At 35.6% G+C, this 26,775-nt stretch overlaps 2 pseudogenes; one reads left to right on the forward strand and one right to left on the reverse strand.

The window, feature by feature from the left end:
- Positions 1 to 164: 164 nt before the first annotated feature.
- On the reverse strand, positions 165 to 2,736 carry LOC120192566 (annotated as a pseudogene).
- Positions 2,737 to 12,346: 9,610 nt separating this feature from the next.
- On the forward strand, positions 12,347 to 13,046 carry LOC120192249 (annotated as a pseudogene).
- Positions 13,047 to 26,775: the final 13,729 nt, after the last annotated feature.

The raw sequence follows: 26,775 nt of genomic DNA on the forward strand, positions 1-26,775 counted from the left end.
TTTTATATATTTGTGTACTTATGATTGCCTGAGATGATTCTCCTACCATGTGCTTTCAAAAGAATAGCTGAACATTACAGCTCAGTATAATATTTTATTTGTACAACTTCCGGTGGGTCTGATCTCGTAATTCATTAACTTGTTTGATTCAGTTATATAGGCCATTCAAACAAAATATCAAATGCCACTGGCAAGTACTTGTTATCTTTTCATCCAATACTGGCATTGGCAAGTATCAGAGATCTTTGACAACATATCAGTTCTGCACAATTTTCACTTGGTACAAAGATTAAATTAGGTCACAAGGTACATCACAAAGTAAATTGTTTATGAACTGTCGCGAGTGGCTCCTTTGTATAGTCAAAGGACACCTTGTTGTAATGGAAGATAAAAAACCATTAGAAGCATCATGGAACAAGCAGTATCTTCCCAATATGCTCATTACTTTCCATCAGCTTATGACCCTCCCCAGCCTCGGATAAGGGAAAAGATTTGTAGATGATAGGCTTCAATTTGACTGCCACAACTTCTGGCCAAACATTCTTCTCCACTTCATTAACAACCATTGCTTTGTTTTCTGGGGTTCTTGCTCGCATCCCAGCCCCTAAATAAATAAATAAATATATCAAATTACTACTATATACTGATTTATGATTTCCCACTAGCCCACTACAGAAGTTTAAAACGTTTTGAAGCAGATGCAAGATATGGGAATGTTCCAATTTAAGGAAATCCAAAGCTTGTTGAAAGGTGGGTGCATAGGCTTGACAGTTTTTCTAAACAATGTGGTGCTATATTCTATGTTATTTATGTTCTGTATTACCTTGCACTGTGAGGCGCCTTGGAAGTAAGGTATTGAGTTTAATTTCGGCTACCGTTCCACTCTGCAAGCCAATAATACAAAGCCTTCCATCAAAATTTAAGCTGTCCAGGTTTCGCTGAAGGTAGGCTGCTCCAATACAATCCAGAATTACATCAACACCTGCCATTAAACATTTAAGAATTTAGATTGGTCGGTGGCTTGCTGAAAAAAGGTGGGCACCCAATACGAGAGAAAATATCCCTAGCATGTGAACCAAAGATGCAACAATTAAAACTAGAGAGCATACCCTTCCCTCCGGTTTCTTCCTTAACACGTGCAACAAAGTCTTCTGTCTTGTAATTGATGCACACATCCGCTCCAAGTTTCTTGCAGACAGCTAACTTTTCTTCATTCCCTGGATATCAACACTAGTTACACTACCACATCTAATATAAGAGGAAATGAAAAAAATACAAATTCTACAATGCAATCACTGTTGCAGGTAGACTTGCTGTAACACACTTGCACCTATACTATGGTCTGCAATTGTTGTTTGCAAATTAGAACACTAAGATATCTAATGGTGATTATCTACTTTGGCACAACAATTAGCTTTAGGCTCTTCAGTTAAAGGGTGTTTGAGGCTTATGGTTTACCTGTGTATTTATAAACATGAAAACTACCGCGACGTATTACAGCTTTGTCATTGTGGTTAGTGGCTTTACTTCCTATTAATGCCTTTTCTTGTCGTTTACCAAAGATTCCATCTAATTCTATGTCCTTGGAACTGCAGAGGCTTCTGTAGCTTTCTTCCATCAATAGTATCTCTTAATACATACCAATGAAATTGGGATTAATTCATCTGCTTACGTAATCTTGGAATTATTTCTTAAATGTTCTTCTAAATGGAATGAACTTTCTTAAATTAGTGTGATTGTAAACGTCATACGATTCCTTTTCTTAAAAAAAAAAATAGACCTGCTGTAACAAACCCGTTGCTCCTTTGACCTTGGCTATCTGAATTGCAAAAGTGCCAATTCCACTTGAACCACCATGAATCTGAAATTTTAATAGCAGCCATATTCGTTTCAAGCAATGAATCAGATATTCCGAGTAATGCTCTCTGCTGACGAATATCAGGACAAATAACTCCTATAGTAACTTGAAAGATAACTGATTAAACAATGAAGAGGCCATACATATGCTATATCCACTAAGATAGACACGTAATCCCAATAATAACATGAACATATAATAAAAATTAAAGTACTTGAATATAAACATGGCACTTAAAATGTACTGCAAGTCTAGGATGGAACTTCATATATGTAAAATCAGCCAACAGAGTAGATATTAGAGGAGAAAATTGGCACAAAAAGCTCCATCGACAATGTCCAAAGATAATCAAGAAATTTCACACAAAATCTAAACCATTTAATCATTTTTGTTAAATTGAGCTTATACCCTAGAAACCCAAAGATTATGCAGAATCAAACTAGGTCAAAATTGGATTATACATGGAAAACATAGTGGAAATAGAGGTTACCAAGAACGTCTCTCCCAACAGATAATCGACTCATCATGAAACAGTGGACCAAACGGTACAAGCCACTTCAGGTAAACCAGCAGCGTCTTTAAGCGAAACCCCAAGTGGGAAGAACTTGACCGGCTGGAACTGCCACTTTCTCAGCATATCCACCTCCACTAAGAAGAGCACACACCTGCATATAACAAATAACAAGGCACAAGCTACTCATTGGAGGAGGGTGGGCACCTTTCCTTTGTAGAGTATCGGCCCGGTTAAGAGCGGTAGCTTCTACTTTGATGAGAACCTCGTCCTCTTTGAGCTCTGGGTCTTCCACCTGTTATAATCGCAACAGCTCCGGGCCTCCTGCAGTTGTTATAACTATTGCCTTCATTCTTTATGTATTTTGGCTTTAAGTCTGCAGTCTGATTGACAAAGAATAATTGGGCTATACCCCTTTGACCGGGATAGAGATATACCTTCATCAATCTTCACATTCTACCTTCTTGAAAAACCTCAAAAAAAGTGCCAAAATTTGCCACGACATAGTTCGTTTGTTGATCCTCCAACTAAAAAAAAAAGCAGTTTAATCTTTTAGAATTTTTTTCCCGTTGTCTCTAATGTCAAACTTTTATTTTATTTCCAACTAAACCAAATGACAAAATGAAGAGCTTAAAATATTGGAGTAAACTGAGCAAACCAATGGTTTTATGTTCATGTCCTTTGAGTGTCTTGAATAATTCAGTATTTTTATTCAACCGGAACTACTGACAAAGCACTCTGGTTTCATGTAATTCGGAATTTCTCGAGCCCCTCCCCCCTTCCCTCTCTTTTTAGCTGTTTTGGGTGCAATTGCCAAAGCGTGATACTTATTGTTTTGTGTTTTTCTATAGATGTTTGGTCCAACGATATCATCATGGGGAATGGTGTACATAATCAAACTGCTTGTCCTAATCTGCAAGTTTTTATTGCACTTGCTTTTCAACTCTATTTGATGTAAATTGTCAAAGCACGTTAAAAGTTAAAAGAACAGTTATTTCCATGCTTTACTTTATTGCCCATGTCTAATCACAAATTATATATTCACTTCTATAAATGTGATCCATGCGTGTCTAAGAGAGATGTCTCTCTTGTTACTTGTTAGGCAAGCTTGAGCTATAGAAGTGCGAGTGGAAATCTGTAGATATGCATGCCCCAAACATGCAAACACATTTTTCTTGTTACAAGGAACTGCCATCATTAGACTTAATAAATTGTCTCTGTATCACAGAAATCTAAGTTGACCATTTGATGAAAATACATCAGTTCCTAGTTCAAGCTTTCCAAATGGTCTGTATTCTGTTTCTGAATGTTCAACATAATTAAAATCTTAATGGAAACCTGTTTCAAGTCATGCCTGCAAAGGATTGTTAAAGAGTACTCAAAGGCAAGAAATAAGCATTCGCAAATGTTCACTGCCTAATTCCATGGGCTTATCTTCTTTGAAGCCTGAGTAAAACCAAAACAACAGGGTAAAACCACAAATCCAAGCATTAAACAGCACAATTGATTGCCCAATATGACACAATATTTTTGCTTTGCCACCGCATCAATGAGATGAATCAACATGGCGAGGCTAGTCGAAACGAAAAGAATTTGGGTGAAAATGAATTATTATTTCTGAGGGGAGTTGAACTTAAATTTGTCCATTGATCTTAATTTCTGTTTTAAACTTGAAAATAGCGTTCTTCAATCAAGAATCAAAACTAGGGGGGAAATGGTAGGTTATCAATCAGAGGATAAGAAACAGAATGAAAATCCATTCATCAACTCTGGAAGCCATTAAAACAAGCTCTGTACAAAACGGTATGAACAGAAACAAAAAGCACATCTTTCCTAGGACAGGCAACATGCCCTCCATTTGGGAGAAATTAAACAAACTAGGACAAGGAGCAGCTTCCTGACTACATGGAGAAAAAATAGAAGCAAAAGAAGGGCAATCCCCAGTAATATAACAACTTTTACTTGACCCTCCTTGGGATCGGACGTCCAGAAATCTTGGGCGAAGAGTTTCCACCGTTGATCATTTTCCTCCTTGCACCTGCCATTTTTTCTTAGCTTTCTTGCAAAGATCTTAAGGTTTAAATGAACAAGAAATAAAGAGTGTTCTTTTGTTGAAGAACTTGAATTTGAGCTTTGCTGCTTTGGTACTGGGTTTAGTTATGCGATTCACAGTCGCAAGTTGTCCCTTGGTATATATAAAGGACAAAAACAAATTGATTGCCCTTTGTTTTTGCCTTATATTACAGTCGTGACCTCAGATTTTGACTATGACTTGACGATTTTGACCTTCATCTTTATATAACATTCACGTTCTGGAGTTATTTATTCACTTCTTTGAGGAACGCCAAGTCTGCAATCTATTCAGCCAATGTGCATGGTTGAAAATTTCAATGATAAGAAGTTGAAATATTAATAAACAGTCTATTATGTCAAAATTTAAACCTGATTCTTAGTGAATTATGATAATTCAATTTTTTTTAATAATTTTATAGAATATTTTAATTTTTTTTATTAATTATAAAGTAATTTTTTTTAAATACTCAATCATTTTTATTGTAATTGTTGATGCTCGAACTCAAAATCTCTAAAAATAACAATTATTCTTATAACCATGAAGATAATTTAATTCGTGTAATATTCTAAATACTAAATATGACCGCAAGAGAGATGCTAACCCTTGAAAACAAAGATGAAAGTATGGAATATACATTTATTTATTGATGTGCATTGAAATCACGTGCTCCATTATGTATCTGTATTGATGGATTCACTTAACTTGAATTAACGAGAAAAAGAGCATAGCAGCAGTAATACATGCATCCAAGTCCAAAGTCCCAACGGCGGCTTTTGCGCCCCCCCCCCCCTTTTTGTGGCCCTGTCACTCAACCCATTTCCAAAAACTGTATATATAATATAATTAGAGACTTTAAATAGGGGCCCTCCCTTGACGTTTCATCTCCCTTGACCTTATCATCTTCATCCAAAGGAAAGGAGATCGGCAACTCAAGTTGTGTTTAGTTACACAGCACCACAATCAAACAACCTTTTAAACTATGGATTTGTTTATTAGTGTCTTCAGATCGGATCTTTTCCTAGCTGTCTACGTAGACCTTTTACCTCTAAAGATTCTTTTCCTCACTGTCTAATTATTGGCTTCTCAAACAAAGTTGCAGTTTAAAACAGGATAAAGCCCACATGGGTATGGTTTTCTTTCCACATTCCTAAATTTAGAGGGCTATTTTGGGAATAATAAGTTGGTATAGTAGGATGAGGCACTATATCCTTTAAGTAATATTAGGGGTTTGAATTATGACGTTTACGAATGGAGCAAACTAAGTTGGGAGGGTCGCCCTTGTCTCTGTAGTATCCGATCTAGATTTATTGATCAATGGATCAAATACCAATGATTAATTCAAAAAATTTAAATTTTGATAAATTACCTAAACATTATTTGACCGATCAAATTTCAATAATTAAATATTTGATCAAATCAATTCAATTTTAACCAAACAATAAATACTCTTAATTACCTTAAGGGGGTGTTTGGATGGGAGAATGTGAGATTTCTATAGGAATAAAATTTACATTCCCCCGTTTGGTTGGTCGAGAATGTCATTCTCGGTAATCTTACATTATCAATAGTAGATTTTTTAGGTATATTACCGGGAATGTCATTATCTCCATTTCCTTAGGTATTGTTGAATTACCGGCGTTTTGGACTAAAATGCCCTTAAAATTTTTTTCCTTTCAAAAATATCATTATTCTGTCATTGAATAATAAAAATTCTACGAAGGTTAAATTACAAATTATCCTTAAACTATTTTAGATTTACAAAAAAATCTATAATTAAAATTTATATGAAATTAAGTGGTAAAATAAATTTCCCTTTCATTAAACTTTTATATTTTTAATTTTATAAAAAAATTATATAAAATTATGAATTAATTTTTAAAAAAATATATAAATATTTTTCAACTGTTAAAAAATACAATATATATAATAAAGACAATTTGATCAAATACATATTATAATATTATTCTTTTAACCAAACACTTAATCTTACACTAAATCAACCAAATACAAAATATATCATTTCTAGTAATTTTATTCCCTGATAATATTTTATTTTCGCTGATAATTTTACATTTCGTAAACCAAACGCAACATAACATCCACTTAAATTCTCAGTTTAGAGGTTCTTTTTTAAAAAGTCGAAATGGTTTGATTTGAAATTTGACACACTGAACACCGGCGGCTAACCAGAATGTGACGCCTTGCTTACAGCGTAGCTGACAAAACGTGTGACGCTGATAATTTTACATTTCGTAAACCAAACGCAACATAACATCCACTTAAATTCTCAGTTTAGAGGTTCTTTTTTAAAAAGTCGAAATGGTTTGATTTGAAATTTGACACACTGAACACCGGCGGCTAACCAGAATGTGACGCCTTTGCTTACAGCGTAGCTGACAAAACGTGTGAGCAAAAGATATGAACAGACGAGGTACATTGAACCAAGACTTGTATTGCGTTGTATTACGGCGTTGAGAATTGAACCAAGACTGTGTTTACATCATGTATTAAATAACATCTCAACATTTTAGCATGTCTATAGCCCAACCATGGCAGGTTGCAATAAAAGCTGCTTGGAGAAAATGATATGAAAGTACATTGATGCCAAACAAGTGTTTACACTACACAGAAACAGAATTGGGTTTGTAAATAAATCCAAGTTAGGATCTATTTGTTTCTCGGTAATATTTTTAAAAATATTTTTCTCATTATTTAGTATTAATTGGCAAAAATCATTTACGAACTTTTAAATTTAAAGAATAAATATTCAAAATATTATTATTTATATATTTAGTATTAATATATTAATTGAATATCATTTTAATTAAAATATTAATTATAAATTATATTTATTGATAATTTTAAAAATATAATATTAAATTATTATTACTATAACTATATTATTATAATATATGATTTTTAATTTTATTTTAATAATATAAGAATTATTATTAAAATTAATTTTATTTATTAATAACATAAAATATATTATTGAATATTTCAAATATATTCTTTAAAATATAATATTTATTTTAATATTATAATTTTTTGAACATTTTTAATGTTATAATTTTAATATTATCATTTTGATAAGTAATTAATATAATTAATAATATATTATTATTATTATTTTAATAAATAAATAGTATAATTTATAATAATTTTATTTTAATAAATAATAATAATCTTAATATTTTTTATTTATAAAATTATGGTATAATATTTTTAATAATATTGAAATAAATAACATTAAAAAATTATTCTAATATTTTAAAAAATAATAATAATATTTTTTAATAAATAATATTATTTATTGTATTCATTGTTTATAATAAAGAATTTTTTTTAAAATATTGTCACTTAATAGAAAATAAATTACACAACTTCATCCAAACACCGTAAAATAATTTTGAAAAAATATTTTTCAATAAATATAATTTATTTTTCAGAATTTATTTTGTGAAACAAACTCGTCTAATGCTGGCCATCAATCCAAAGGAGCCAAGGATATACAGTGGGTCATTTGTTTACACAAACACAAACTTTGTGATGGAAAATTGGAAACACTTAAAAGAGGTAAACATATTTAATCTTGCTATTTTGTTTACACAAACACAAACTTTGTGATGGAAAATTGGAAACACTTAAAAGAGGTAAACATATTTAATCTTGCTTATAAAAATGTTCCAACTAAAAAGGCTTCTTTTATGTTGCGATTTTCGTCATTGATTCAATGTATAAATACATAAAATATCAATTTTTTTCGTTTAAAAAAACTCGAAATGGGTTGAACACTGAAATTTGACGTTGTGAACCGGCGGCTGACCAAAAAGTGACACCTTTGTTTACAACATAGCTGACAAAATGCGGTGAGGGACAGAAGAGAGAACAAACGAGATGAAAAGAGAAGGTACATTGAACCCAAGATTATGTTGTTGTTTTGTATTATATCGTCGAGGGTAGGTTTGGGTCGTTGTTGATTAAGATTATTGATGATCATCCAACTCAGTTGATAGAGCACAAGGTTTTTAATCTTGAGGTCGTGTGATCAAATCTCATTGAAGACATTTCATAATTCGGAGGTCTCATACGGAAGATGCTCACAACCTAGTGTTGGAGGCAGCCTATTATCTTACCTCCCCCTTACCCCCATTACATATGGGAACAAGGGACAACTATTTTTTTATTAATATATTTATGTCCGGTGAAGCACTTTGATGATAAAGTTTGGGAGATAAATTTAAAACATTAAAAAATTTAGAGGTTTAAATGAAAACTTTTAAAAATTTTGAACGATTTAGTTTACATTTTTTTTAAAAAGTTGGGGTCTAATTAAAACTTTTAAAAATTTAAAAGACTTAATGAGAATTTTTAAAAGTTACAGGAGAGATTTAATTAAAAAATTAAAAGGTTAACCTAAATTTTTAAAAATTGTGGGGGCTAAATTATATATTAGTTTAAACTAAAGGATAAAATTATAATTTTTAAATTTTTTGGGGGGCGTGATCCCTATCTTTTTTATTAGATTTTATTATATCAAAATAATAAAAAAATTTTTTTTATGAAGACTCATTATTTTGATTTGATGAATTTTAAATCACTATAATAAATATAATATATTTTTAAATAATTTATTTTATGTTGTATTAAATTAAATAATTAACTTGCTTATATATTCGGATGCCAACAAAAATCCATCGATAATGAGCCCAGAATATCATAGATTCATTTCATGGAAGGTTGGGTCCAGTTTGCAATCAAGCTCGGCCCTTAACCTAGCTGCCCACTTCTTTTTTTTTTTTACTAAGTATTGAACTTAAATTACAAATACAATTAAATTATGAGTAAAGTATATAAATAGTCCTCAAAGTTTTAGGACGTTTGTATTTTGGTCAGTTAGCTTTTGAAACTTACAATACAATCATCAAATGTTATCAATTTAGTTTGTTTTCTAACTTGATATCTAACTTTTTCTTCTTTTTCTTCTTCTTCTCACCTGACATTCTGACTTTAAACAATTATCAAACTTTTAGGGCACTTTCATTTTTGTTATCTAACTTTTAAAACTTGCAATACAGCCTTCAAACTTTTAGTTTGTTTTCAGTTCTATCCTTGACGTTATCTCCCGTTAGTTTTTGCTGACATGACACATAACTCCTCCACTCCTGTTAACCCACCTCCTCCTCCTCATTCTTCTTTTTCTTCTTCTTCTCACCTGACATTCTGACTTTAAACAATTATCAAACTTTTAGGGCACTTTCATTTTTTATCTAACTTTTAAAAACTTGCAATACAGCCTTCAAACTTTTAGTTTGTTTTCAGTTCTATCCTTGACGTTATCTCCCGTTAGTTTTTGCTGACATGACACATAACTCCTCCTCCTCCTCCTCCCTCTCCCTCCTCCTCCTCCTCCTTCTCCTCCTCCTCCTCCTCCTCCGAAAATCCACACACAAACATTTTTGGAGGATATTTAAACATCAGCAATAGATTAAAAAAGTACACAAGCTTGTTTAACTAGTTGTCACTCTCCATTTAACAGTAAATAAGAAAGTAAACATGAATTCGTTAAAATAACATATATTATTAAATGAAAATGTGAAATCAATTAAACCCGTTTGTAGAGCATATAAACCCTCAATATATGTATATTATGTTAGCTTGTACGGTATAATCTTAAACCTGTAAAACTCTAAGCAGTACATAATATAAAGTATAACCTGCTTGTAGTGTTCTAAAGCCCCACAGTCTTGTGTTTTAACAAAGGGGAAAATCAAGTAAAAATTTTTAACGAAATGTTCCCTAACTTGCATATTTGTTCAATTTAAATTCATCTTCATACATTCCCATTAACAAAGGGGAAAATCAAGTAAAAATTTTTAACTGAAAATGTTCCCTAACTTGGCATATTTGTTCAATTTAATTCATCTTCATACATTCCAGCTGCCAATGTATATATCCATGTACTAAAATAAACTAACACTCAAATCTCCATAAGTGCTTTCCAACCAATCAAACACTCTTAGACTACACAACTCAAAGCTTTTCACTTTTCAGTACTTCAAGAAAAAAACGAAGAAAGCAAAGAAGTTCAAATCTCAGAAAGCATCGTTGTCATCTCAAATACACTACAAACGAGCTCGTACAAACTATATTTCATGAGCGTGATGGAGATTTCAGTTAAGCTCTTGGACATTGTTCCTGCAAGTTCCGTGTTCTAGGGCAGTGGACGCCCGAGAGTGTGTGAGATTATACAAGCGGGACCAACCTTGTTCTTCCCTAGTATGACTATGCAAGGTTGTATGGGGTGTCTCTTAACTCTTTCTTGAAGTACACAACTGTTCAATCCCTGCAGTGTTGTGCATGCAGCTGGTGTAATTTTTCATTATGTTGAACTGTAAATACTGATGAACCATAAATACGTTTGCAACCTGATGAAAAACCAAAACTGATTCTTATGTGATTTTGATTTTCTTGACTGGTAAATGCTTTTTGTCCTAAGAGGTTCAAGAAGAAGAAGAAGAAGAGTTAACCGAAGTTAAGTGTCACCAGTAAAAACTAATGGGAGGTAATGATAAGGACAAAAATGAAAATGAATTAAAAGTTCGACGACTGTATTACAAGTTTTAAAAGTTAGGTGACCCAAATGCAAGTACCCTAAAAATTTGGAAATTATTTATACTTTACCCTTAAATTATTTGATAAATAATTTTGAGAAACTAATATAACGATTATATTTAGCTCATCTCAATTCGAAATAATAATATTTATTGATAATTTTTTTTCATTAACTGAAAAGTAAATATTTTATTATTTAGATTTGATAAAATCTCATTCTGAATTATCAGAAACATTTTAAAATTAAAATAACTGAAATATTTTTTTTAATTAGTTGAGTTTTTCAACAAATTTATTTTTGGAGGTTTTATATTTATATTCTCAAGACAATTTATGCGTTTGTTCATTGAGCACGGAGATAATTTATAAATCGGTGGGTAGGTGTAATAGTGGCGGCCAGGTTTATGTTGTGTGGCAAATGGCAGGGCCCGCCGTTTGGAATGATATATATACTCATTTGATGCTCTAATTATGCCAAATAATGCTGTTAACATGTACCGCTTTGCAAGGGCAAGCCTAATGATTCATTGTTTCCTATCCTAGGAGGGTTATATATAATGTTCTTCACGCTAGCTACAGTATAGTAGGTGAGAAAATTAACTATTGGATCGTATCCCACACACAATATATATTATCATTATTATATGATACTCCTTGTCGGATTTCTTTCTCTTAAAACTAGCTGTGGTAATCAATGGTTCCAGCAACTTGTCAAGTATGCGTAAAGTTTCTTTATTGCCAAATCAGATTTTAGTGCACATGTACATACAGATGGATCCGAAATTATCTGTCAATGCTCTGCAGACAATGAATTCACTTGCAACAAGCTCCAATTGCTAAATCCATTTATTCATATTCTTCTATTATCAGTACTGTGAATGGTAAGCATATCTGAGCATGCTAAACCCATGGTTACTATGCAAAAGATACAAAGCATAGGCCTTGGTTCAATGCTTCTTTTTGCAAGCAATGGGGATCCTTTAGACCTTCCTCGTTCCATCAGCATCTCTGCTTTGTTTCTTATAAGTTCAAACTAATATTGCCAACTTGTCTTATCTCATGGCTAAATCATTTCCATTGTGAAACATGTAAGAAGAAAATCAAGCAATCAACCCATCTGCCACTAAAGATAAGATAGGGGCATAATTGAGCCCCAACCGACTACAACCTACTCTTCATGTAGGACCATCCTCCTCATTTATCACCAACTCTATTTTTTATTTCCGCTTAAATGACTTATTTTAATCATTCATCCCACCACTCGCCCACTAAAAATAGTTGATAAATAATCCTTTATCTTAACATCTTTACCTCCTCTCCATGCTCTGGAAGTAAAAGAAAGAGAAAGCGATAGCTCAAAGCGAAACTCCTCCCATAAAATGAATCCCAAAAGCATCTTCATCTTGTCTGTTCTGCTAATTGCAGCTTCACTATCTGCAGCAACTAGGCCTGATTCATTCGATCCCTTATCGTCTAAACATAAAAGCACAACCAAGGCAGCAGCAAACCGAGTAACCAAGACGACAACAAACTCGGTGGTGAAAAAAGGAGGGAACGGCGGGTTCTTCGGTACAGCACCCGAGTTTGGGTTGCCGGGGTTTGAAAATGGGTGGGGAAATGGGATCATAGGCGATGGAGCTGGTTTCGGAGGTCCTAAGGAGGGTACTCAACAGGTGGTGTTATTAAACCCACGGTTGTTTGTAAAGAGAAAGGCCTTGCTATAACAAGAAGCTGACCTGCCCTGTTAAGTGCTTCACTTATTATAGCCGGTCAGGGAAAGGTTACGGAGGCGGTGGTGGCTGCACCATGGATTGTAAGAAGAAATGTAGAGCTTACTGTTAAAAAGGGTAATAATATAATACAGTACTCGCTACGTCATTAAATCTACAGTAGCTTAACCATGTATGATTAAATATGAGATGCATGGAGTTTTCTATTAAAGTAACGTAATATGCATATTTAAGGAGTATACGCGGAGTTCGGCTCTGATTATACCCAATTATGTTGTTAATCTAATGATTCGCAAGGGAAGGTTAATGACAATGTTTCCTATATGGCTGTACTATGAAATTTCATATCCTTGGTACAAAGGGAGCAAAGTTCTTGACACCGGCTTACAGTTGAGCAGGTGAGTAAAATAATATCGGATCATGTCTCACACAATAAATATGCTGTAATATAAATTTTCACATGATAGATACTGAACTGTAGTATTCTTTTATTGTTGGTATCTAATTTTTTATTAATTTATGATAATTATAATGATAATATTTATTTTAAATACTTTTGAATAAAATTTTTAGCAGTTCAAGACTATTTTTTTTTATATTTTATATGTCAAGACATTCTCTATATTTAGAAAGAAAATAAAATTGATAAAAAAATTTACTCTATAAAACAATAAAACTTTAGTTCTTACATATTATTTGTTGAAATATCAATGAATTGATTGAAAATTATTTCTCATACAATTGAAAAACTCATTATAGCAAAATGCATATTATGTGTTGAAATTCAAAGCAAGTAGCCACCAATTCAAAAGCAGCCGGCGGCTAAATTTGGTCCATAGTGGGCTGCCTAATTTTGTTGAAAAATGGGCATCAATTGTTGAAATGTAATTGGGTTAATTATATTTTAGTCACTGTACACTTTAGAGTATTTATAAGATTAGTCCTTAAGCTTCAACTATAAATATCCTATCTCATTTAGCTTCAAAATCATCCCAAATCATTTATTTCTCCCAATACTAGAGATCTTTCTTGTGAGTAGTGAGTGTTTTGTAAACATCTGTAAATTTTCTCTCTTAGTAAAAGATCTGCAACAGTCCGGAGACGTAGGCATAATTGGCTGAACTCCGTTATCAATTTCGGGTATTATTTTTTCGCTTTTATTTCGCATTCTCACTAATCTGGTTATAGGGAAATTACTCGTACTCTCGTTTTATTTCTCAACAACTGTTATCAGAACTTTTGGTTGTGAATTTTGTCAAATTTTTGCGAGATTACCATTCATTACTATTCACATGAATAGTGAATTTCGTGAATAGTAAAAAAAAATTATCGGCGATACGAATTTGTCGACGGAGGTGTTCTAATACACTGTGGTTTGCAAGAATTGTCAAAAACTATCCAAACGAAACCAGATTCGAGTGGGAGTGATGGCTGCAGACGAATGGAATGTGAAAATTGAGAAGTTCGATGGTGTAGACTTTGGCTTTTGGAAGATGCAGATTGAAGATTTTTTTGTACCAGAAAAATCTATATCAACCTCTCTCAGGAAAGCAACCAGAGGGCATTAAGAATGAAGACTGTGCTCTTCTCGACAGACAAGCCCTCGGAGTTATCCGATTGACGTTATCCCGAAATGTTGCTTTCAATATAGCAAAGGAAAAGACCACGACTGGTCTTATGACGGCTCTCTCCAGTATGTATGAGAAGCCATCGGCCTCAAACAAAGTTCATTTGATGATGCCATTATTCAATTTGCGGATGGCGGAAGGGGCATCAGTGGCTCAACACCTAAATGAACTTAACACAATCACAACCCAGTTGAGTTTCGTGGAAATTGAATTCGATGATGAAGTTCGAGCTTTAATTCTCTTATCATCTCTACCAGATAGTTGGAATGCTACTGTTACAGTAGTCAACAGCTCGTCAGAAAACAACAAATTAAAATTTGACGATGTTCGGGATCTGGTATTGAGTGAAGAAATTCGACGGAGAGAATCGGGTGAAGCATCAAGCTCCTCAGCCTTGCACACGGAGTCTAGAGGGAGAACTTCAGAAAGAAATTCAAATCATGGCAGATCAAAATCCAAAAGGGGAAAATCAAGAACATGAAAGAAAGATTTTACCCGTTATAATTGTGGCAAGAATGATCACTTTAAAAGAGATTGCCGAGCATTGAAGAAAGATACCGGCATACAAGAGACTGCCAACATGACATAGGAGACAGGTGATGTCATGATTCTAAGCGTCAACAATCTGATTGAATCATGGATCTTGGATTCAGGGGCATCTTTCCACTCCACCCCATGCCAAGAAATCATGGAGAACTATGTCAGTGGTGATTTTGGGAAGGTTCATCTAGCTGATGATGAAACTTTGAAGATCATCGGAAAAGGAGACATCCGATTAAAGTTGTAAAACCAGACCACCTGGACGCTAAAAGGAGTGAGACATATTTCTGACCTCAAAAGAAATTTAATTTCTGTAGGACAGCTTGATGAAGAAAAATATAGTACAATTTTTTCAGATTGTGAATGGAAGATTACCAAAGGAGCACTCGTCATTGCTCGTGGTAAGAAGATTGATACTCTCTATGTAACCTCAAATTTACAGAATATCATTACAGTAGCAGATGCTGATGGAAAATCAAACCTATGACACCAAAGGCTTGGCCATATGAGCGAGAAAGGGATGAAGATACTTTTATCAAAAGGGAAGCTGTCGGATCTAAAGAATGTAGATGTCGGACTATACGATGATTGCATCTTTGGAAAATAAAAGAAAGTCAGTTTTGCAAAGATTTATAAGATACCCAAGGCAGAAAAATTAGAGTTGATTCATACTGATGTATGGAGACCATCTCCAGTTCCATCTCTTGCAGGCTCATTATATTATGTCACATTCATCAATGATTCTACGGGGAAGGTGTGGGTTTATTTTCTGAAGAAGAAATTAGAAGTCTTTGACACCTTCAGAAAATGGAAGGCCATGGTGGAAAATGAGACTGGTTTGAAAGTTAAGCGGTTGAGGTCTGATAATGGAGGAGAGTACAAAAATAGTAGATTCAGAGATTTCTGCGCAAACAATGTGATCAAGATAGAGACAACAGTTCCCATGACACCGCAACAGAATGGCGTAGCAGAGCGTATGAACATAACTCTGAATGAACGTGCTAGAAGCATGAAGATACATTATGGATTACCCAAATTGCTATGGGATGAAGCTATCAACACTGCAACTTACCTGATCAATCGTGGGCCCTCAGTTCCCTTGAATGGCAGAATACCAGAGGATGTTTGGAGCAAAAAAGAAATAAACCTTTCACACTTAAGAGTGTTTGGTTGTATTTCTTATGTACACATAAACTCTGCTGAAAGAAGTAAACTTGATGCCAAATCCAACAAATGTGTCTTTTTTGGTTATGGTGGTGATGAGTTCGGTTATCGATTTTGGGACTACGAAAATCAGAAGATCATCAAAAGCAGAGATGTCATTTTCAATGAGAATGTGATGTACAAAGACAAGTCAACCATAGAATCAAGTAGCTCCAATACCGAAGCTGAAACAAAGGAATTTGCTGAGTTCGAGGAGATTTCTAGAAATGATGTTCATATCAGTCCTGAAGAAGTTCAAGAAAAACCAGTCACACCAGAACTGAGACGCTCATCCAGAATTCATAAACGAACCCAACGTTATTCGCCTTCTTTGCACTATTTGTTGCTGACTGACAATGGTGAACTAGAGTGCTATGATGAAGCAATGCAGGTGGAGGATTCAGTCAAGTGAGAGTCTTCCATGAAAGATGAGATTGACTCGCTTATGTCAAATCAAACGTGAGAATTAGCTGAATTACCACCAAGCAAGAAAGTGCTTCATAACAAGTGGATTTACAGGATCAAAGAAGAGCACGATGAGAGCAAACGCTACAAATCAAGATTGGTTGTCAAAGGCTTTCAGCAAAAAGAAGATATTGACTATAATGAAATTTTCTCTCCTGTCCTAAAACTGTCTACAATCAAACTGGTGTTGAAAATTGTAGCTGCAGAGAATCTACATCTTGAGCAGTTAGATGTGAAGACAACTTTCCTTCATGGTGATTTGGAGGAAGAAATCTATATGAGACAGCCAGAAAGCTTCATAGAGGCAGACAAGAAAAACCTGGTATGCAGGTTGAAGAAGAGCTTGTGTGGTTTAAAACAAGCTCCTAGACGGTGATACAAAAAGTTTGATAGTTTCATGAGTAGCAGCGGTTTTACCAGATGCCAAGCAGATCATTGTTGCTACATCAAGAAGTTCGACAACAACTTCATTATTTTATTGCTGTATGTTGATGACATGCTCGTTGCAGGCTCATACATGCAAGAGATTATAAACTTGAAGCAAAAATTGTCTAAGCAGTTTGCAATGAAAGATCTGGGCGCTGCAAAGCAGATTCTTGGAATGAGAATCAAGTGAGACACAAACTCGGGGATTTTGATGTTATCACAGGCTGAGTACATCAAGAAAGTACTCTACAGGTTCAACATACAAGATGCTAAACCAGTAAGTACACCTTTAGGTGTTCATTTCAGAATCTCCAAAGAACAATCACCAAAGACGGAGGAAGAACGTGCACACATGGTGAAGGTGCCGTATGCCTCAGCAATTGGAAGTCTGATGTATGCCATGGTTTGTACCAGACTAGATATTGCTCAAGCAGTGGGAGCTGTTAGCAGGTACATGAATAATCCGGACAAGGTACACTGGGAAGCAGTCAAATAGATCCTCAAATATCTGCGGGGTACCATAAACAAAGCACTTTGTTTCAAAGGTGGAGATACGATACTGACAGGCTATATAGACGCTGACTTAGCCGGAAATGTTGACATCAGAAGGAGCACTACAGGGTATGTCTATACTCTAGGAGGAACCGCAGTGAGTTGGGTTTCTCAACTACAGAAGATAGTTGCTCTCTCCACAACTGAAGCAGAATATGTCATTGTTACAGAAGCCAGCAAGGAGATGGTTTGGCTCTAAAGTTTCTTGGAAGAGTTAGGCAAGAAACAAGAAAACAATGTCTTGTATTGCGACAGTCAAAGTGCTATCCATCTAGCGAAGAATCCGTCTTTTCATTCCAGAATGAAGCACTACAATTGAGATATCATTTATCTATTCTCTTCTGGAAGATGGATTTGAAACTTAAAAGATCAGTGGAGCTCAAAATCCGACAGACATGTTGACAAAGACGGTGAATACAGACAAACTAAAGTTGTGTTCAACTTCAGTTGACATGCTAGAGTAACAAGACTAGAAAAGTTGTTGCATTGATCGAGGTGTGAAGACAGATTAAAATCAGTCTTCAAGTGGGAAATTGTTGAAATTCAAAGCAAGTAGCCACCAATTCAAAAGCAGTCGGCGGCTAAATTTGGTCCATGGTGTGCTGCTTAATTTTGTTGAAAAATGGGCAACAATTGTTGAAATATAATAGGATTAATTACATTTTAGTCCTTACATATTTTAAGGTATTTATAAGATTAGTCCTTAAGCTTCAACTATAAATACCCTAACTCATTTAGCTTCAAAATTATCCCAAATCATTTCTTTCTCCCAATACTAGAGAGCTTTCTTGTGAGTGTTTTGTAAACACCTGTAAATTTTCTCTTAGTAAAAGATCTGCAGCAGTCCGGAGACGTAGACATAATTGGCTGAACTCCGTTATCAATTTCGGGTATTATTTTTTCGCTTTTATTTCGCATTCTCACTAATCTGGTTATAGGGAAATTACTCGTATTCTCGTTTTATTTCTCAACAATATGTCTCTAATATCACTAATAAAATTTATAAAAAAAATCAATAAATTACTTTAAAATTAAATAATTCAAACTATAATCCACGTTAAAAAATTTAAACAAAAAAGGATTTTACAAATAAAATCAATCTGACATTAAATATATGAAAAGAAATGATTGATTTTTTTTTATCAATATTAATTTAATCTATTTTTTTTAAAAAAAAAATCAAGCAGTCATTACACACTCCAGAAGCATATGCTTTGGAATCCGCAGTTAATGCAGAAAAAGAAGTGAAAGAGAGAGAGAGAGAGTGAGAGAAAAGTGTAAGGAGCAAATCCATACAAGATACCTCTGCCATGATACAACGTATAGAATGTCACACTTTTGCTTCTCATTAAGGCAGCATAAACTCTGTTCTAGGAAGTAAGCAAGCTTATCAAGGAATGTCCTTTTCTTCATGCCTATAGAGTGATTAAAGTTGTTTCTTTTTATCTATTCATCCTGGCATCCCCTCTTTTATCTGCTCTTTTTTATATCCATATGTAGGTTTGAGAAATGGCAACATTTGCCTTTGTTTTTATCTTCTTGTTGTTTAAGGCAACAGACAGAAACCATGGCATGTGACTCGTGACAAATCAAGCTGCCATTTCTAGTTTTGTCAGAATCGTTCCATGGACTGTTTATAAAATTATATCGAATTTAATTATTTGTGTGTATAAGCGCTTTGAAAAAGGGTATATTGATTTTGTCTTTTTTAATCAACTCTTTCACGTATGAAATATTGTGATACACAGTATGTAGCATAGCAGCAGACCAAAATGCTAAGTGGAACTTGTTGCAGAGAAAACCTGCAACGGCACATGAAGAGATCGTCAAGAAAGGAAAGGAGTGCACAGATTTCAAGGAAATACAGACAATTTTGAGAGAGATTGCCGGTGGGAATGATTGAATTGAACAGTGCTGGGCCTTTGCATATTGTTAAATTCAGTTAGTTTCTATCCGGCAAAATCGGTAGAATAATGTGTTGAATTTTTTTTTCTCAGATGATGTAGTTGAAGGATTATTTGCCTATTTGAGGCGAATTCTACAGTTTTTCATAGGTCGCCATGTCTTTCAAACGACCTATGTTGGTCGTCATATGCTTCGAACAACGATTGCTTAAATTTCCCTAAGTAACAAATATTACCTATATCGGTAATTAGGCTTTCATGCGATTACCTAAATTTTCCTAAGTAACAATGATTGTCTACATCGGTAATTAGGTTTTTTAACTACGCTGAAATGAAGGTCGCCATGTATGCCGGACGACTTTATAAGTCGCCATGTGATCCCGGCGACCAAACTGGCGAGATGCCTAATTACCGATATAGGTAATGAAACAGCTCGCAGGGACAGCATGACAACCTCCTTAGTATTTCACCCTATCTTAACAAATAATGTCAGTTAAACCTTATTTCAACAAATATTTTTTTTCAAAACTCTACGGGTACAAATCAGCCGTTTTTATCCATTGATCCAAAAAGAAAGGGGGTCTAACGAAAGCACAAATTCCCAGTTGGCAACTAACATGAACCAAACTTGAAGGTCAATCCCTTGAAAACTCAAACCAGAAATGGAATTGTTTGTTTGTAGAGGGGATTGGTGCCATGTTAAAAGTTTCAAAGTTTGGCAACCAACTTTGGAAAATGTTTTTTTCAAAGTTTGGTAAATGTTTCTTTGAAAAATGTTTTTCAAAGTTTGGTAAAATTTTGGTAGATGTTTGTTGAAAATAGGAATGGGTAAATTCACTTTAGTCATTGCACTTTAGGGTATTTTCAAAGATTAGTCCCTAAGTTTCTACTATAAATACCCTTACCCATTTAGCTTCAAAATCATCCCAAAACATTTCTTTCTTCCTATACTAGAGAGCTTTCTTGTGAGTAGTGAGTGTTTTGTAAACACCTGTAAATTTTCTCTCTTAGTAAAAGATCTGCAGCAGCCTGGAGATGTAAGCACAATTGGCTGAACTCCGTTATCAATTTTCGGGTATTATTTTTCCGCTTTTATTTCGCATTCTCACTAATCTGGTTATAGGGAAATTACTTGTACTCGGTTTATTTTTCCCTAACAACTGGTATCATAGCTTTTGGTTGTGAATTTTGTCAATTTTTCTGTGAGGTTACTATTCATTACTATTCACGTAAATAGTGAATTTCGTGAATAGTGAAATTCGGTCGACGATACGAGTTTGTCGACGGTGGTGTTCTAATACACGGTGGTTCGCAAGAATGTCAGAACGATCCAAAAGAAGCCAGATTCGAGTGGAAGCGATGGCTGCAGACGAAGGGAAGGTGAAAATTGAAAAGTTCGATGGTGCGGACTTTGGCTTCTGGAAGATGCAGATTGAAGATTTTCTGTACCAGAAAAATCTTTATCAACCTCTCTCAGGAAAGCAACCAGAAGGCATGAAGAATGAAGACTGGGCTCTTCTCGACCGACAAGCCCTCGGAGTTATCCGATTGACGTTATCCCGCAATGTTGCTTTCAACATAGCAAAGGAAAAGACCACGGCGGGTCTTATGGCGGCTCTCTCCAGTATGTATGAGAAGCCATCGGCCTCAAACAAAGTTCATTTGATGAGGCGATTATTCAATTTGCGGATGACGGAAGGAGCATCGGTGGCACAACACCTAAATGAACTCAACACAATCACAACCCAGTTGAGTTCAGTGGAAATTGAATTCGATGATGAAGTTCGAGCTTTAATTCTCTTATCATCTCTACCAGACAGTTGGAATGCTACTGTTACAGCAGTCAGCAGTTCGTCGGGAAACAGTAAATTAAAATTCGACGATGTTCGGGATCTGGTACTGAGCGAAGAAATTCGACGGAGAGAATCGGGTGAAGCATCAACCTCCTCAGCCTTGCACACGGAGTCTAGAGGGAGAACTTCAGAAAGAAATTCAAATCGTGGCAGATCGAAATCCAGAAGGGGAAAATCAAGAACAGGAAATAAAGATTTTACCTGTTATAATTGCGGCAAGAAGGGTCACTTCAAAAGAGATTGCCGAGCACTGAAGAAAGATACCGGTGCACAGGAATCTGCCAACGTGACAGAGGAGACAGGTGATGCCATGATTCTAAGCGTCAACAGTCCGATTGAATCATGGATCTTGGATTTAGGGGCATCTTTCCACTCCACCCCATACCAAGAAATCATGGAGAACTATGTCAGTGGTGATTTTGGGAAGGTTCATCTTGCTGATGATGAAACCTTAAAGATCGTCGAAAAAGGAGACATCCGACTAAAGTTGCCAAACCAGACCACCTGGAAGCTGACAGGAGTGAGACATATTCCTGGCCTCAAAAGAAATCTGATTTCTGTTAGACATCTTGATGGAGAAGGATATAGCACAACCTTTTCAGGCTGTGAATAGAAGATTACCAAAGGAGCACTCGTCATTGCTCGTGGTAAGAAGACTGGTACTCTCTATGTAACCTCAAATTTAGAGAATATCATTGCAGTAGCAGATGCTGATGGAAAATCAAACCTATGGCACCAAAGGCTTGGCCATATGAGCGAGAAAGGAATGAAGATACTTCTGTCAAAAGGGAAGCTGCCGGATCTAAAGAATGTAGATGTCGGACTATGCGAGGATTGCATCTTTGGCAAACAAAAGAAAGTCAGTTTGCAAAGATTGGCAAGACACCCAAGGCAGAAAGGTTAGAGTTGGTTCATACTGATGTATGGGGACCATCCCCAGTTCCATCTCTTGCGGGCTCACTATATTATGTCACCTTCATCGATGATTCAACAAGGAAGGTGTGGGTTTATTTTCTGAAGAAGAAATCAGAAGTCTTTGATACCTTCAAAAAATGGAAGGCCATGGTGGAAAATGAGACTGGTTTGAAAGTCAAGCGGTTGAGGTCTGACAATGGAGGAGAATACAGAGACAGTAGATTCAGAGATTTCTGCGCAAACAATGGGATCAAGATGGAGACAACAGTTTCATAACACCGCAGCAGAATGGCGTAGCAGAGCTCGTGAACAGAACTCTGAATGAACGTGCCAGAAGCATGAGGATACATGCCGGATTGCCCAAATTTCTATGGGCTGAAGCTATCAACACTGCAGCTTACTTGATCAACCGTGGGCCCTCAGTTCCTTTGGATGGCGGAATACCAGAGGAAGCTTGGAGCAAGAAAGAAATAAACCTTTCATACTTAAGAGTGTTTGGTTGTATTTCTTATGTACACATAAACTCTGCTGAAAGAAGTAAACTTGATGCCAAGTCCAACAAATGCGTCTTTGTTGGTTACGGTGGTGATGAGTTCGGTTACCGGTTTTGGGACTACGAAAATCGAAAGATCATCAGAAGCAGAGACGTCATTTTCAATGAAATGTGATGTACAAAGATAGGTCAACCGCAGAATCAAGTAATACCGAAGCTGAAACAAAGGAATTTGCTGAGTTCGAGGAGATTTCTGGAAATGATGTTCAGATCAATCCTGAAGCAGTTCAAGAAGAACCAGGCACACCAGAACTGAGATGCTCCTCCAGAATTCCTAAACCAACCCAACGGTATTCGCCTTCTTTACACTACTTGTTGCTGACTGACAATGGTGAACCAGAGTGCTATGATGAAGCAATGCAAGCGGAGGATTCAGTCAAGTGGGAGTTTTCCATGAAAGATGAGATGGACTCGCTTATGTCAAATCAGACATGGGAATTAGCTGAATTACCACAGGCAAGAAAGCGCTCCACAACAAGTGGATTTACAGGATCAAAGAGCACGATGGGAGCAAACGCTACAAAGCAAGATTGGTTGTCAAAGGCTTTCAGCAAAAAGAAGGTATTGACTACAATGAAATTTCCTCCAGTCGTAAAATTGTCTACAATCAGACTGGTGTTGAAAATTGTAGCTGCAGAGAATTTACATCTTGAGCAGTTAGATGTAAAGACAGCTTTCCTTCATGGTGATTTGGAGGAAGAAATCTATATGAGGCAGCCAGAAGGCTTCATAGAGGCAAACAAGAAAAACCTGATATGCAGGTTGAAGAAGAGCTTGTATGGTTTAAAACAAGCTCCTAGACAGTGGTACAAGAAGTTCGATAACTTCATGAGTAGCAGTGGTTTTATCAGATGCCAAGCAGATCATTGTTACATCAAGAGGTTCGACAACAGCTTCATTATTTTATTATTGTACGTTGAGACATGCTCGTTGCAGGCTCAGACATACAAGAGATTATACACTTGAAGCAAAAATTGTCGAAGCAGTTTGCTATGAAGGATCTGGGCACTGCAAAGAAGATTCTTGGGATGAGGATCAAGAGAGACACAAAGTCGGGAACTTTGATGTTATCACAGGCTGAGTACATCAACAAAGTACTCTCCAAGTTCAACATGCAAGATGCTAAACCAGTATGTACACCTTTAGGTGTTCATTTCAGACTCTCCAAAGACCAATCACCAAAGACGGAGGAAGAACGTGCACACATGGTGAAGGTGCCGTATGCCTCAGCAATTGGAAGTCTGATGTATGCCATGGTTTGTACCAGACCAGATATTGCTCATGCAGTGGGAGCTGTTAGCAGGTACATGAATAATCCGGGCAAGGTACATAGGAAGCAGTCAAAGGATCCTCAGATATCTTCGGGTACCACAACAAAGCACTTTGTTTCAAAGGTGAAGATATGATACTGACAGGCTATGTAGATGCTGACTTAGCCGGAAATGTCGACATCAGAAGGAGCACTACAGGGTATGTCTATACTCTAGGAGGAACTGCAGTGAGTTGGATTTCTTAACTACAGAAGATAGTTGCTCTCTCCACAACTGAAGCAGAATATGTCGCTGTTACGGAAGCCAATCCGTCTTTTCATTCCAGGACAAAGCACATACAATTGAGATATCATTTTATCCGGTCTCTTCTGGAAGATGGGATTTTGAAACTTGAAAAGATTAGTGGAGCTCAAATCCGGCAGACATGTTGACAAGACGGTGACTACGGACAAACTGAAGTTGTGTTCAACTTCAGTTGGCATGCTAGAATAACAAGACCAGACATGCTGCTGCATTGATCGAGGTGTGAGACATATTAAATCAGTCTTCAAGTGGGAGATTGTTAAAGTTTCAAAGTTTGGCAACCAACTTTGGAAAATGTTTTTTCAAAGTTTGGTAAATGTTTCTTTGAAAAATGTTTTTCAAAGTTTGGTAAAATTTGGTAGATGTTTGTTGAAAATAGGAATGGGTAAATTCACTTTAGTCATTGCACTTTAGGGTATTTTCAAAGATTAGTCCTAAGTTCTACTATAAATTACCCTTCATTCAAAATCATCCCAAAACATTTCTTTCTTCCTATACTAGAGAGCTGTTGTGAGTAGTGAGTGTTTGTAAAACACCTGTAAATTTTCTCTCTTAGTAAAATCTGCAGCAGCCTGGAGATGTAAGCACAATTGGCTGAACTCCGTTATCAATTTTCGGGTATTATTTTCCGCTTTTATTTCGCATTCTCACTAATCTGGTTATAGGAAAATTACTGTACTCGATTTATTTTCCTAACATGCCAAAACTCGGGACAAAAAATCTGCAGCAGCCTGGAGATGTAAGCACAATTGGCTGAACTCCGTTATCAATTTTCGGGTATTATTTTTCCGCTTTTATTTCGCATTCTCACTAATCTGGTTATAGGAAAATTACTTGTACTCGATTTATTTTTCCCTAACATGCCAAAACTCGGGACAAAGATTGCCTTACTGGCTTAAGAATGACTTATCATCTGACACGGGACCAGCCATTTCCACAACGGTCAAAGAGTAGAAACCAACGGGATAAAGCACTGAATTGAGGGGTGAAGTTGTTAAATGAGACGAAAGGGAATTTTTAGAATTAATAAAAGCAAAATGGCTTTCAAGGTGAAGACAACAAGAGATAAGGATATGTGGGGAAGATTATGCAAAACAGCCACATTGCCCCAGGAATTCTAATTTCTCATAAACTTAGAAGGATGCTTTGATTTTGACTGATCAATGTTTTGATTCTTAAATTTCTACATTGCCCCTTTTTTGTGGCTTCCTTTTCAATTTGTTTTCTCACATTTGGATGGAATTTTATCATCCCAATGTAATTCCCAAAGAAAAAAATCAGTCTTTATATCGAGACTGAAAGTGTAGCTGCGCAGCTTCTTTGAAAAACGAAAAACAGACCTCCCACTTCCGTTTCTTTTATCTCGATTCCCTTGTATAAAACCCTCCTTTCATTTGTCTAAAAAGTCATTGAGCTTTGCTTGTAAAAAGAGAAAAAAAAGGGAGGCTATATGGATTTGATGGGAAGGTTAGAAGGGTGAATAGTTATGGTAAGAAGCAATGCAGAGGTCTGTTTCGGAGAGCGAAAGCAGCTATGAGGAAAGCTGTGAAGAGTAGAAGCAAAAGGCAGTTCAAGTTCCAGTATGACCCTTCAAGTTATGCTCTTAATTTTGACGATGGTTATTGCCATTCGGGCGTTGGTTCCAGTGCAGTCCAACTTGCTAGATATCAGGAGAGTTGGGAGTACCAGAGTGATATTATATGTGTTTATGTTCTTCGGGTCAAATCGTAAGGAGTTGAGCTAGTTTGGGAAACATTTTCAATGTCAATAATTTGCATTTTCGTCCTCCTTGTTCTTTTTGCACTTCCTGTGACAGGATTTAAATCGTTAATTTTCCAATTGCATCCTCATGGCGCAGTCATCCACAATAAGGAAGACGAAACCATATACATTCGGAAAACCAATAACAGAGCAGAAGATGAACAATTCTGGTGCGGTCGGCCAGAACTTTTCCGCAGCTTCAACACAACCCTCCATACAGGAAAACTCATCATCAATTTATTCATATCTTCTTCCTGATTTAACATCATTCAATATCAAATAAATACACTCCGTCCTCTAATACAAATAAAGTTGTAACAATTTATAACAAAAACAGTAAAAGCTTAAGTTAAACTTATCAGATTATTCCACAATATCAAAATGCATAGCATATTAAGAAAGGCATAATTTTTTGTATTCAGATAGCTATTACCTGTATCTCATCTAGTTTCCACCCTTGTGTTTCTGCTTTCAATTTTAAGAGTTAAGCATAACTTTAATGAGTCTGATTTTTAGAAATTATTGGCATTCTAACTCACATGGTTGAAAAGTAAGCTTTTTAATTATACATTATTGGCATAACCTTGGGAAGTTGTATTGTATAATGTCTAAC

The sequence above is a fragment of the Hibiscus syriacus genome, unplaced genomic scaffold (genome assembly GCF_006381635.1).
Source record: "Hibiscus syriacus cultivar Baekdansim isolate YM2019G1 unplaced genomic scaffold, ASM638163v2 tig00004205_pilon, whole genome shotgun sequence".
In the NCBI taxonomy this organism is placed as follows: Eukaryota; Viridiplantae; Streptophyta; class Magnoliopsida; order Malvales; family Malvaceae; genus Hibiscus; species Hibiscus syriacus.